The 14,521-nt window shown below is 37.6% G+C and overlaps 1 pseudogene; it reads right to left on the minus strand.

Annotated features, from left to right (window-relative positions):
• Positions 1-4,300: 4,300 nt before the first annotated feature.
• On the minus strand, positions 4,301-14,305 carry LOC136377222 (mitochondrial inner membrane protease subunit 1 pseudogene; annotated as a pseudogene).
• Between the last annotated feature and the right edge of the window lie 216 nt (positions 14,306-14,521).

Raw genomic sequence — 14,521 nt, forward strand, 5'->3', positions numbered from 1 at the left:
ATATAAATGTCAAAGCATACGAACCTCTGGACTTAATAATTCTGGATTCACACGCTGTGAACATCCAGGCTCACAGTGCGCATTAGTCTTCCTTTGTGTCCACACACCTCCTTCCCCAAGTTGGGAGCCTGAGCACCACATTAATTCCCCAACAGGTGGCAAAACTCCTACCACCCAGTGAGTCAAGAGTGAAGCATATTTTAAGCAAATGGTTGTCTCCCATCACAAGAGGTATTTTTTAAGGGGACACCAGCTTTTTCAAATGGGAGTATGTTAAATGTAAGTATTTTGAGTTTTCAGAAGACATACCATAAATAAATAGTCTCATCATACAAATATTTAACACATATGAAACCATATGCCCTCAGGGCTGTCTCCTGGTATGAAAAGATAGATGATTCAGATATACACATTATTATAGTTTATATGTTCATCTGTACATTTTACACATATGTGATTCTGTAGGATTGAATATAATTAACTTTCTATATGTACTTATTGAGAAGTTTTAGAATTCTTTTTTTGAGAGAGACAGAGAGATAGAGAGGAGGGAGAGAGATGAGAAGCATCAACTCATAGCTGCATCACTTTAGTCATTCACTGATTGCTTCTCACATGTGCTTTGACCAAGGGGGCTCCAGCTGAGCCAGTTACCACCTGCTCAAGTCAGCGAGCTTGGGCTTCAAGCCAGTGACCTTTGGGCTCCACCCAGCAACCATGGGGTCATGTGTATGACCCCACACTCAAGCCAGAGACTTCACTCTCAAGCTGGTGAGCCCATGCGCAAGTCAATGACATCGGGGTTTTGAACCTGGGTCCCCATGTCCCCAATCTCCATTCACTGAGCCACCACCTGGTTAAGCAAGTTTTAGAAGTTTTAAAGATGAAATTGACCCCAGATGATTTTTGCCTGTGCGCTAAGTTTAGATCCTAAGCACTCTTTTGTAAGGTGTTTTTTTTTTTATTTCAATCCCCCCTTGTTGTCTAGAGACATTGCCCCTCACATGGTTCTCATTAATCCACACCCTGTTCTCCCTTGTGTCTCCTTCCCTGGCTCAGTCTGTCTTTCTCTTGCTTGGATTTCTGCTTCTTCAATCTCTTTCTCCGTGATTACTGACAACTTCAGCTATTTGAACTTTCTCCTCAGCTTATCTTCAACATGTAACTATTACTTCTATTATTTACTTCTGGTGTTTTGTTTTTATTTGACACATATTTCTGGAGTGCCTTTTATAAGACAAGTATTGGAGCTAGGACAATGAATAAAACAAAGATGGTCTCTGTGCTACTGAATAACCTTTCCTAGGAAGTACGCAGACAAATGAGTGTAATAACTTGTGGCAAAATCTATAAAGAAAAGAATGAGGCTGCTCAAGCAGAAAATAACAGGGAGCCCTAGTTAGGGTGAATAAGAAAGTTCTTTCAAAAGAGCGAGTATTTAAACCAATACCTGAGCTCAGGGTGAGCAGGAAACATCCATAAAAAAAAGTGAGACAAGCAAGAGGTCAGAGGGTCTGAGATTTCAGCACACTTTGGAGTTCCAGAATATTCTACAATAGCGAGTTCAGTATGTTTGGAAGGGAGTTAATGAATAATGACTGTGGATTTTTATTTATTTATTTTATAGTAAAGAGTAAGAATATGAAAGAAACTAATATAAAATGAGTTGGATATTGCTTTGCTTCTGTAATTCCATTTAGACAAAAAAAAATCACTGCTAATTCAACAAATCCAATATTTTTTATGATAGAGCAAAATATTTATATATTAGTTTTAAAAAGGCCACCGAGACCCTGACAAGGCATGGTCACTTGAAGTTGATATGTATTCACTCTGATTGCTTTGGGAAATGCTCTTCTGGCTGTCTCCATTATCAGCTGAATTTAGCCTGTGGTTACCGGGCCAAATGAACAGGCTATAGCTAGTCCTCTATTCCTCATCACACAGAAGAAACTTAGGTCTGGGCATTTCTGCTACTTTGGTTCAGTCCTTTCTAATCATATGCAGTAATATTTTTTATTAATCACTTTCCAAAATATGGAAGAAGCCCAAGGAATTTTCCCATGTAATGAGGAACAAATTTGAGTACCTTCATCCCTATTATTCATGTGGGTAAGCAAGTGTGTCAGTCTTACGTCTTTGTGTTGCGAGATGTACAAACCCAATCCAAACTAAACTGTATCTTTTTGTATGTTTGCCTTTTTACTTGTTTACATAGCCAAACTATGGAAAAGGGAAGGATAGAAAACGTTCTGTGTAGGGTGGACCAAAGTTCCTCTTATTATATGCTTGCATATAGACCTGATTCTTCCTGTTGCATCTGGGTTTGCCCCACATTGATTTCCTTAATCCCATTAAAATTTAGAGAGTACTTATTTATGTATGAGATGCTGTGTTAAGCTTTGGTCATAGAGTAGTATTCAAGTCATGTCAGCTCTGTATATGAGTAATAGGGGTCCATACCCTGCATACCCTTTTATAGAGGGTAAAGACAGAGTTTAAATGAAAAGTAATTGCATACATAATCAATTTCAAATAGTAATGCATTCTAAAAATGAATTAATGCAGGTTAAAGTAATGGTCTACAACTAGGGGAAGAGAGTGGTTTACTTTAAATTGTGTGGTCAGAAATCCTTCCCTGAATGGTGATATTTGAGCCTAGACCTGGGGGATTAAATAGAAGCAGTCATTCAGAGTTCTGGAATAGGAAGATTTCAGAAAGAAGGCTCATCAAATATAAAGACCCTGAAATGAAGCTCATCTGAGTGTATGTAAAGGATGGAGATGAGGGCACTGACCGGTTGGCTCAGTGGATGGACTGTCCCGGTGTATGGATGTCCCAGGTTCAATCCCTGGTCAGGGCACACCTGACAAGTGACCATCTACTTTTGACCCCCTTCTTTCCCTCTTTCCCTTCTCTCCCTCTCTCCCTCTCTCCCTTCTCTCCCTCCCCCCCTTCTCTTCCTCTCTCCCTTCTCTCCCTTCTCTCCCATCTCTTCCTTCTCTCCCTTCACTTCCTTCTCTCCCTCTTCCCCTCCCACAGCCTCTGGCTCAGTTGTTCTGAGCACATCAGCCTCAGGCACTAAAAATAGCTTGGTATATTCAAGCATCGGCCACAGACGAGAGGTTGCCAGGTGGATCCCAGTCAGAGTGCATACAGGAGTCTGTCCCACTATCTCCCTTCCTCTCAAAAAAATAAAAAAGATGGCAACAGGCTGATACCAATGGAGCAAAGAAATCTATGGGGAAGGTAAGAAGAGGTTGAACTGACAATGACCTATTATCTAAGGCCTAATAGTCCGTGGTAGGGAGTACATATTTTATTTTTGCTTTAGCAGAAAGTCATTGGAAGGTTTTTAGCAGAAACTGAGAATCAGATTTAATCTTCAAAAATGTCTTTCTAGTGGAGAATAGACTATAAGAGATCAAGAGTAGAGGCAGAGAATTCAGCTAGAAGGTAGACACTATAGTCCCCGTGAAAAGTGATAGTGGTTTGGAATAAGCTGAAAGCTGTTTCAAAGTGGTTTGGATGGAACTGGAAAGAAATGGCTCCATTCAGGATATATTTTGAAAGCAGAGTTAAAAGCACTTGCTATTAGATTGGATGTGGAACCAGAGGGAAACCTGTGCAATTCAGTCTTTCCTTGCGCAGATAGATGGTTGTGCCATTTAGTAGTCTCAGAAAAATTGAGGAAGGGGAAGGTCTGAGGAATATGACTGAGAGGAATCAAGAATCCATTTCTGGACATGTTAAGTTTAAGGTGTCCATCAACGTGGGAGAGAGAGAGGATGAGTGGTCTATAGCCATCAATGAAGAAGTCTGCACTGGAGCCAGAGACTTCACGGCATCAGTTTTATAAATAAAAACATCATAACAAGAATGGCTAAGAGCAATTCTTAACCTCCATCCCTTTAGCTCTGGAGTTCAGTGAAGAGAGAGCTTCTCATTCCAGTTTTCATTAGACAAATCCTAGGCGGGACTCTTATTGGTCCATCTTGGGTCACCTGCCCCTTTTCTACCCGGGATAGTTAAGAAAAGATGGCATAGCACAGACATACCAGCTGTGTCTCTACTGCAATGAAAAACTGAAATAACCTAGATCAGGTATACTTTGCCTCGCTTTTTATTACATAAGAGCACCTCTTGCCTAAATATTCTATTTTCTAGGTTTTAAAATAATGGAGGCTTCATTAAATAACAGTGTGCACTTGTAACACAGACTGAGTAATTTGAAAGATGATCTAAATGACACTCTCAAACTTGAGCCCACATTAGAATCACAAGGGGACTTAGTCAAACTCAGATGGCAGAGCCCATGGCAAGTTTCTGGTTCAGGAGGTGTGAGGTCATCCAAGAAGTTGCTTTTCTGACAGGTTCCCGGGTTGTGCTGAGCTTCAGGGCTGGGGCTGGGGGTGGTACCACACTCTGAGAATGACTGGTCTGGTGAACAGAAACCAAGGAACATCAGTTATCATGTAACCCAGGCAAAGGTTCTATCTTTCATCCTGACATTTATTTTCTGTTTTTACTTCATGCTATGCATAGTTTCAATACTAAATTTTCAGATAATGGAAAAGTATACACTGTAGCCTGTCAGTAATATTTTTTTTACATACTTTGCAAGAGCTCTGGGATTGAGTCAAGCACCAGTTTTTTTGTCTTACAGTGTCTGTATGTGTGGTGTTGTTACTTTATGAGACGGTTGCAAAAAAAAAAACCAAACAAACCGAAAAGAAAAACCAGAACCAATAGCACATATATAAAAAATATATATGCTAATATATATAAAATGTACCCTATATAGACAGAGTATACTATATAGAATATAAATAAAATATATTTTCTTTACATCTATATACAGAATCTATAACATATATTTTTATAGTCTATGTTGACATAGATATAACTATATATTCTGTATACATAACTTAATTATATTTTATATAATTATATCTATATTATGACTATATATACTATATATAGCTATATTTATGCTAATAACTATCTATTATAAACTATTTTATATATAGTGTCTATTTTAGATTATATATTATAGATACAGGCAGTTCCTTGTGTTAAGAATGAGATAGTTTCTGTAGGTTTGAAAATGTTTAAGTATTTACCTGCACAGAAAAGTAAAAATAAGTATAACGTTAAGACGAACATCTGTCTAAGTTACATTTAATAGGTAAATACACCTGTTCCAACTTACATGCGAATTCAACTTAAGAACAAACCTACAGAACCTATCCTGTTTGTAACCAGGGGACTGCCTGTATATACCTCTATACTTAGTATACAAACATGTATACACATGCACAGAGAGAAAGAGAGAGGAAGAGAGAGAGAGAGAGAGAGAGAGAGAGATTTATAATGAGAAATTCGCTTACACAATGGTGGAGACTAAGTCCCACGATCTCCAGCCCTCTGTAGGTGGAAGGCAGGCGGTATAATTCTAGTTCAAGTCTGAAGGTCTGAGAACAGGGGAGCGGGTGGTGTAAACCCCAGTCTAAGGGCAGGAGAAGATCTATGCCCAGTTCAAGCCAGAGGACAGAAAGAAAAGAAGGACAAACTTCCTTCTCTGCCTTTTGTACTATTCAGGTCCTCAGTGGACTGAATGATGTCCATCCATTTTGGGGAGGACCATATAGTTTACTAAATTCACTGATTCAAATGCTCATTTCATCGGAAACACCTTCATAGATGTAGATGGAAATAATGTTTAATCTATGCACCCTGAGGCAAATCAAGGTGACACCTAAATAACCATCGCCTAATTTTTTGCACTTGTTATTCTGCTCAGAATTTCAATTTATGCCACAGGACAATAAATTCATGCAGCTTACCAATTCCGTAATGAGAATGGGAAAAAAATACAGTGTTGGAATACAAGCGAGAATACAAGTGTTATCACAGAATACTCTCAGAGAGTTTATACCATTATCTTACATTTTTCATAAACCAATCATTCATGAGAGCCAGGCCCTGTGCTCGGTCCTGAGGATATTTAGCTGAATTACATATTTTGTCAGATTTTTTTTTACAGTTTTTTTTCTTGTAATCAGTTTTATTGGCATACTTAACAATAGAGCCAAAAAATCATTCGGGGTTTAAAAATCTCAAACAAAGTGAATGACAATAAAATATTTTACCCTTCAAAAAATTTTTTTTGGCTGAAGAAGGCTTTTCAGAGCCGAGTAATTTCCTCTGTTGCCTCTTCACTTCATACATAGCCACAGGCAAGGAGCTCCCCATAAATCATGTCTGCTCCCACAACAGGTTGGAACGTCCTCTGGCAAGGCATATGATTTTATTTCATTTGCACCAGGCAACAGTGTTTTCCAAAGCTCGAGCTAATTATATGAGATTTATCTCTGTGGAAACACAGGGATTCAGTAAGCAGGAAAAAGAGAGAAAATTTATTTAGCAGCCGTGTTTAACAAAGGATAATGAAAAACAAGGGTTCTACGAAACAAAATCTGTCCTGAAATAAATACCTAACCAGTGAAGGGAATCATAAGCCCACCGCTGGCGCTTTCATCCTGTCCTAACAGAAACTGCCACCAATAAAACAGAAATACAGAACAGACGCTTCTGCCTTGAAGCCAGAACCAGAACCTCTATTAACCTTAACTCTTTGACATACTTGTTACTAAGCTTCCTGGTTCTTATTTTCAGATTAGTCCTTAGTAGAAGCGTTGCTAAAATACCTCATTGTTGTGGTATGCTAATTTTTTATATTATTTAAATTTTTTTTCATGTTTAAAAAACTACTTTAACCTGCAGATAATTACTTATAGTTAATTGTTTTGTCAGTAAGCCTTAATTTTATTTGTCCACCCCAACACACACACACACACACACACACAGAATTATTCGTTTTCTTCTTATTACCTAATTGCACATTATATCCTGCTTTGATTTTCATATTACTCAATTACTTTATCTAGAAAAAAACAACTCCCGTGTTTTATTTTTGTTAATACAGAGTTTTAATTTCCTTAATTTGCAATCTTAATATTTTCCTTCCTGTGTTTATTTGTAATATTTATTATCTATGATGACTCTACTCTTTTAAATATAAGTTTGAAAGTGCCCTATCTATTATTTCTTTAGATGACAGGCCTTTTGTAATAAATAAGGATTAAAAAAATAAAAAAGAAAGTCTGTTACTTGTTCAGGTTAAGGCCAATAAAACGTCATTTCAGAATTGAATTAGGACCAACCTCTTTATCTGCATTTACCATTCTTCTCTCAGAAGAGCCAGCTCTTCAAAGTAAGGACCTCTGTTCAGCGTTGAAAGGTCGCTCCGTGGAGGGTATCAGTATTGTTGGCAGTGAGCCGGATGTTCTGTGGTCTACTCGAGAGTCAGGGTTAAACCATAGAAATGTCAAGGTAGACGGATGGAGAGGACTTTGTGATATATATTTATGCTTCTCTAACCACTATGCTGTACACCGGAAACTAATACAAAATAATATTGAATGTAAATTATAAATGAAAAATAATTTTTTAAAAAGTGAGAGAGTTAGGATTAAATCAGATCATATAGACCCCAGGATACTCTCCTTCCTCATTAAGGCACCTGCCCTGAAATTGTCAGTTATGGTGCCGTGTAAAGACTGCTGCTCATTTGGGGTCTGAAGACTAGGTGTAGGTTCCAGGTCCCCAGGTTGGGCCGGGTGGCTTTTCCAAGTCACTTAGGCTCTTTGTTTTTCCTGGAACTCTCATCTGAGCATTCCTTCATCTGTAAAATATAAAGAGAAAATTTATTTAAGGCGGTAAATTGCTAAGAAGACTAAATGAGATAAGAAGAAAGAATGCAAAGAGAAGAATGCAGTAAGGAAAAAGAATGCAAATTATATTCTTAGGTCGCTGTAATATATATACAACTTGGCTAAGCAAATGTTCCACTGAAATCTTTCTTTTGAATGGGAACTACCGACAGTGCTCCATCCGGGCAGGTGGTCGGAGACTGTTCCCCTGGAAGCATATGGCTTGCACTTATATTATAAACACAGTTTTTACTTGCCGTCTCAGCACCCGCGGGTTTATTCCCACTCTCCTCCACCCTGCTTTGTGCCTTCAAGGCCCAGGCTGATCTGTGTGTGCCGACGTGGTCAACAAACTCTCTTGCATTCTAGCTTCCCATTGGGTTTGACAGCAGTGCGCCCTGGCAGTACGTCGTCGGAGGGAGTGGGTGAGGGGTGAAATTGGGGTATCCTTCCTCTAGATCGCTCCTTACAGAGCCCCTCTGGCTTAGTCATCTCTTGACCAGAGTAAGGTCTCCTGAGAGGAAACCTTTCCACTCAACTCTCCCTCTTTTTTTAAAGTTCCATTTTATTTCCTCTTCCTGCTCCTTCAGACCTGAAGGTGGTTATTGTCCCCCGCGTTGCTGGCGCTGCAGTATGCGCTGTCATTGTGGTTTCCTGATCATGGGATCTGCATTGGATTCCTTGAAGTACCCCCTTGTGTGTGTGTATGTGTGCTTCTGCCTGGACGGAGAGGAGAAACGGAGGTCATTGGAGAGGGAAGTTTAATGTTATGAAGTAAGTACAGAGATATTTCAGATATTTAGTTATCACTTCTTGGGGGGAAAAAACAGATGTACAAATAAATATTTCCAAAAGATGCTGAAAGACTCGGAAGTGCAGGTCCCTCAGAGACCCTGCCGCCCATGGTGCACCAGCACAAGTGGTGGCAGTGGTGGTGAGTTTTGCCTCCCTGCCCCGGGGAAGTCCCTGTTGTCTGTCTCCTGCTACTACAATGGCCTTCTGGTCACTCTCTCTGCAGCCCATTGGATAAAAACTGCCCTTCTGTTCCCATCATCCAATGGTGTTTCTCATTGGTCTTGGTATACAATACTGTCTCCTTGTCATGATAAAGATGGTGTTCTCTCACATCTCACTCTTACTTACTACTCTGGTCTCATTTTAAACCCCACCCGGACTTAGCAATTCTGCAACATTAAAAGGCTAGTGATGTCCCAGAAATGCTCCCTGCTAGTTATCATCTGTATGTCTTTGCTGCTGCTTTTTTCCTCGCCCTGGTGTTAAACTCCACTCCCTCTGATGAATTTTTCCTCATTACCTAATCATGGCTCAAAAAACTTCAGGAAGACTTTTCTGAAAATTCTACCCTCCTACTTATTTAACATCAATGCCCCTTCAGTATGATCTATAACACCCAGTATAATTGTTACTCTTTTCATCTGACACACTGTATTATATTTCTCCCTTAGGTCTGCCTTAAATTGCAGTGAGTGCAAGCACCATCCTAATACATTCAGATATCACCAAAAAATAGCTTCTATTTCCTTTGGTCAGGCTAGAAACCTCTAATTTTTTTTTAAATAGAGTGATTTGGAATTATATTTGTAACTGCCTCATATATTTACTTTGAGGATGGTAGTGTATAACAATTTAATATGTGAAAATAACATAGGTTTACTAACCTATATTATATCCACAAAAGATTTCTGCGTGAATTAAAGACCTAAGTATTAAATCAAACTTTAGTATTTTTGAGAAAAAAGTATGGGAAACAATCTCTATGACCTCTAGACAGGAAATGACTTGAAAATAGACACCATAAGCCCAAACCATAAAGTAAAGAGTTATAAATTTGAATCCTGCCATAAGAAAGTTTATATAAAATATTTTTAAAAGGCAAAAAAAGAGAAAACCCCAACAAAGACTGAGAGAAAATGTTAATACAAATAACTAACAAAAAATTAATACCCAAAATAAACACAACTCCAACATATTGATAAGAAACACATAGAAGCCCATTTACAAGAATGAAAATTGAAAAACAGAACTGTAAAGGGAATCATTTGAATAGCAAATAAACATGGAAAAAGGTATTCCATCTCAGTAGGGGTGAGATGGTGTTTCAATGCAAGTAGACTTTCATCACATTTGCAAAAAATGTCAAAGTTAATGGCAATTGTTTAGGAGTTTGTGGGATAAGAGAAACCCTCATGCAGTAGTATGCCAAAGTAGGAACAATTTGGCAATATCTAATGAAGTTGAAGAAGTGAAATATTTGGCAGTAAGTAGAGTTGAAAACTTTTATTGCCTACATAGCATTCTAATTCTTAGGTATATTTCCAGAGAAAGTTCTGCACACTTACACGTGGGCATTGTGTAATCCACAGATAATATTATATATTGAGAAATGTATGTCTAGTATTGAGGGGTTGCCTCACCAGGGGAAAAATGGTTACATTACCCATGATATTTTCTTAAAATTACATAGATTAAATAAAATATGATGTTCTATTAAAATTGAGTAATATACAATTATGAAACTGAGGAAATCAGAGCTATATATAGCAAGATGGTAAATATCATAGTATATGTTTGAATAAAAATTTTTTGGAAAATACATAAAGTATAATGTTCTACATGGAAGTTAATATATACTAGACATTACTTTACACATTACTTTCAATCAACACATATAGTAAAAGTATTTAAAAATAACAAAGATACTAAATTGTGAATATTAGTTATGACCATGTGAAAAAAGAGTGCACTGATGGAGTTTTAGCAGATCTTTAATTCTGTTATCAATATGTCTTTCTTGATGTGGGTTTTTTAAATTATTTTTAATTTTTCTACATATTGAATGCCATTTTATAATTTAAAATAGGTGCAATAAAGATTTTAGTGAGATTTAAATGAACTGTTCATATCTAACAATTAGCATGGCGTTGAATCCATGCAGAATAGACATTCAGAAATTTCAGTTCTCTTCTTTTTCTCGAGCATCTGATAGGTGGGCGTCACTTTCCTCTGCATTCTTTTCTTCTCTCTCTATTTTGATAAGTGGAGAGTTTGGAGGTGAGGTTCTGGCAGGATGCCTGGCTTCACATTTTGCTGTCAGTCAAACCTGATCTGTCATCTAGGGTCAATTACTTAATCTCTTTGAATCTTAGTTTTCTTCATCTAAACATTAAGAAGAGAAATTGTGTATATTGACCTATTAATTTTATGTTAATTTTGTTCAGTTAAAATTTTTAGTATAGTCTCTGGCTCAAAATAAGGATTCATTAGTCTGTTATTGTTATCAACCAGCAAGTATTACATTGCTGGTTAATGATAGTTCAGTCTACAAGGATAAAGTGCTATCATTTATGAGCATTCATTATGTGTCATGCACTGTGTGCAATTCCATTTTTAATATATTATCTCTTTTAATACTCACAACTTGATAGTTAGGTCTTGTCATTATCCAATTTACAGATACAGAATGGAACCCTAGGGCCTAAATGAGCCCAGAGATAAACTGCAAGAATCTGGACACAAATCTGTCTGGTTGCCTCCAAAGCCCAGTATTTTTTAATCATTAAGTTCTCCTGTCTCCTGGTTTTATGCTCTTTCTTGGACACCATCCTGCTGCCTTACAAATATATGGTGATAAGAGAAAAATGAAACGTTGGCTTTATTCACTGACCAGGGAAGTCATTGTTTTGTGACACAAGTGATACGTTTCTTTCTTTCCTTCTTCCTATGGGTTGAAGCTTATTTTGTCCCAAATTGATACTTCATGTAGAGATGGTTACTAATGTAGAGTTGTTTATTTTTATTGACTGGAGTTTAATTTATCCAGTTAGTTCCTGCAGTGTTTTACATAGAAGTCTGCTTGGAACAAAAATATGATGGAAATCCATCTAAAAAGTTTAAATTACTTGCATAATTGTATCTGTTACACAGGATGATTTACTGGAAATGTGGACTTAACAGTGTTTGATTTTTTTTTTTATAAAATAATGTTTGGGATTTGTATAGACATTCCAGTGAAAAAATAATCATTGGAACCAGTTGCTTGGCATTGTGGCAGAAAATTACTAGCTGATTTTAAAAAAATCTTTCAACCGGAAGTTGTGCTATATTAACTTTATTTTTATTCTGAAAAGGGAACCTTATGCCTGACCTGTGGTGGCACAGTGGGTAAAGTGTCAACCTGGAATGCTGAGGTCCCTGGTCCAAAACCCTGGGCTTGTCTGGTCAAGACACATATGGGAATTGATGCTTCCTGCTCCTTCCCCCCCTTCTCTCCCTCCTTCTCTCCCTCTCTCCCCCTCCCCCCCTCTCCCTTTCTCTCCCTCTCTCCCTCTCTCCCCCTCTCTCCCTCTCTCCCCTTCTCTTCCTGTCTCCCCCTCTCTCCCTGTCTCCCCCTCTCTCCCTGTCTCCCCCTCTCTCCCTCTCTCCCCCTCCCCCTTCCTATCTCTCCTTTCCTCTCTCTCCCTCTCTCCCTCTCTTCTCCTTATCCTTCTCTCTCTCTCTCTCTCCCTTCCTTTGTCCCTTTCCCTTTCCCTCTCCCTCTCCCTTCTTCTCTTTCCCTCTCTCTTTCTCCTTTATCCTCTCTCCCCCTCCCTTCCTTTCTCCCTCTCTCTCCCCCCTTGACTCTCTAAAATTAATAAATAAAATTTTATAAAACATTAAAAAAGAATATTAAAAAATAAAAAATAAAAGGGCACCTTACACAGTTTGAAAAACAGAACAAAATTTTTTAGGAGATATGTTTGTGCATTTGCATGTTGGGAGGAGGGTACATGGTGTTTAATCAAAATCACTATGGTCGGAATTTCCAAAGTCATATTTCATCAGATTTTAGAGACACTTGAAGATACTGTCTGGAAAGTAAGCAGACTCTCAATCTCCCTATCACTCTAAATCCACAGGTCCTGTCTCAGAGAAAGCAAAACAATTCTATATTCGGTTACTTAGATCTGCTTTGGATTTCTGTAGGTCAGATAAGGCTTGTAAAAAACCTTGTTATGGCCACCATTGATGGATCCTCAATTTGAATAAGGTTTTCTTTTTTATGTTTATTTTATTGATTTTAAAGAGAAAAAGGGAGAGAGGAGGAGAGAAACAGGAACATCTGTTCCTATATGTGCCCTGACTGGGGATCGAACTGGCAAACCTCTGCACTTTAGGATGATGCTCTAACCAACTGAGCCATCTAGCCAGGCTGTGTAAGATTTCTTAATAATGTATATTTATTAAAATCTGCTTTAATTAAATTCAAAAATCAAAAAAGGAATACTGTAGATTAGAGTCAAATAATGTTATGAATGTTAACAGGTTCAGTATATATTAATAATCTTTTTTCATTTCACTTTCAAGGTGCAAAGGACTAGTACATATTTAGTTCATAGTAGCTGAGAACTTAGAGCAAGGCATCTAGTTATGTCCAAACTATTGCCAGGCTTGAGCTACGTGTAATGCTTTTAGTTTGCTCAGCTTTTCTGAAGTGTGTTTTCCCCCTGTGGTTGTTCAAAGATATGTCATGTGACAACATTCTCTTGATTTTTTTTCCACCTTAGATTGAAACACATCATGTTTTTCTACTCATTACTATCTATTCTATGATTGCAGTCATTCTCCAATGATGCATGCCAATGGCATGAATGCAATTCTACCAGCACAGAAATCCCTACCCATCCCTTGTACCACATGGAGGTCTAAACATTTTATGACATGATCCATTGCTATGCATCTTACTTACTTTTCTTCTTATATTTGTACTGCCCATAACTGAATAAAATGTTTTTATTCTATCCATATTTATGTCTTTGAGAATATGTATTTTTTATATTTATGACTTATTTTGGATTACTTTTACTCATATATTTTGAAGTAATATAGCTTGCAGATTGTTACTTATTCTCTACATTTAACAATTAAAAATAAAACTGAATAGCAAATAGTTTATTAGTAAGTACATAGTTTTGATGGCAAAAAATGAATTTGCTCGAATAGGAGACTATAATAAAAATCAGATGAATAAATGTATGCTAACCATCAGAAAATCTGTGGCATTAGGGCTATCACATAAAAATCCAAAATTACTCAGAGGCCAAATCTTAAAGAAGATATGTCCTCATATTAGTCCATATGGAATAGGTCCATAGTACCTGGCATCTGTAGAATTCTGTAAATTATCACCTTCTAATGAAATGTGACCCATTGACACATAACTATGGCTTATAAAGAAATATGATTGGTGAAGATTTGGTCTCCTTCCAAACCAATTATTCTTTTACAAATATTTTTGTTTGGATCACTTGGGCTTTTTACAATCACAGTGTCACCTCTTTGGATACCATAAAAATGTCGGCTAAGATTTACTGCCAAGACAGTATCTTAATTTTAAATTCTATGCTGCATTGATGGTTCAGAATGCAAACCTACCACCAGCATACTCAAAGGCACAATGAACTCTACAGCCACGCTGAACAGTATAGCCAACAACCCAAAAAGGTTTTTTTTTCAGAACACCATGAAACATACTTCTATGTAGTCTCTGCTACCATTGGCCACAGGTCTATTCTACAATACATTCGGGTTTTATGGTAGTTTCAGAGTTTCCAGGAAAAGAAGCATAAAGCATGTCTCAAAGCATATGTGATTGATCCATGGCTTCAGGATTCCTGTGTCCCACAGAAGTCCCGAGAAAGTGTGTTTTTAGTGGTGTTCTTCTTTAGAAGCATTTTAGTTATCCAAC

The sequence above is a fragment of the Saccopteryx leptura genome, chromosome 6, assembly GCF_036850995.1.
Source record: "Saccopteryx leptura isolate mSacLep1 chromosome 6, mSacLep1_pri_phased_curated, whole genome shotgun sequence".
NCBI lineage: Eukaryota > Metazoa > Chordata > Mammalia > Chiroptera > Emballonuridae > Saccopteryx > Saccopteryx leptura.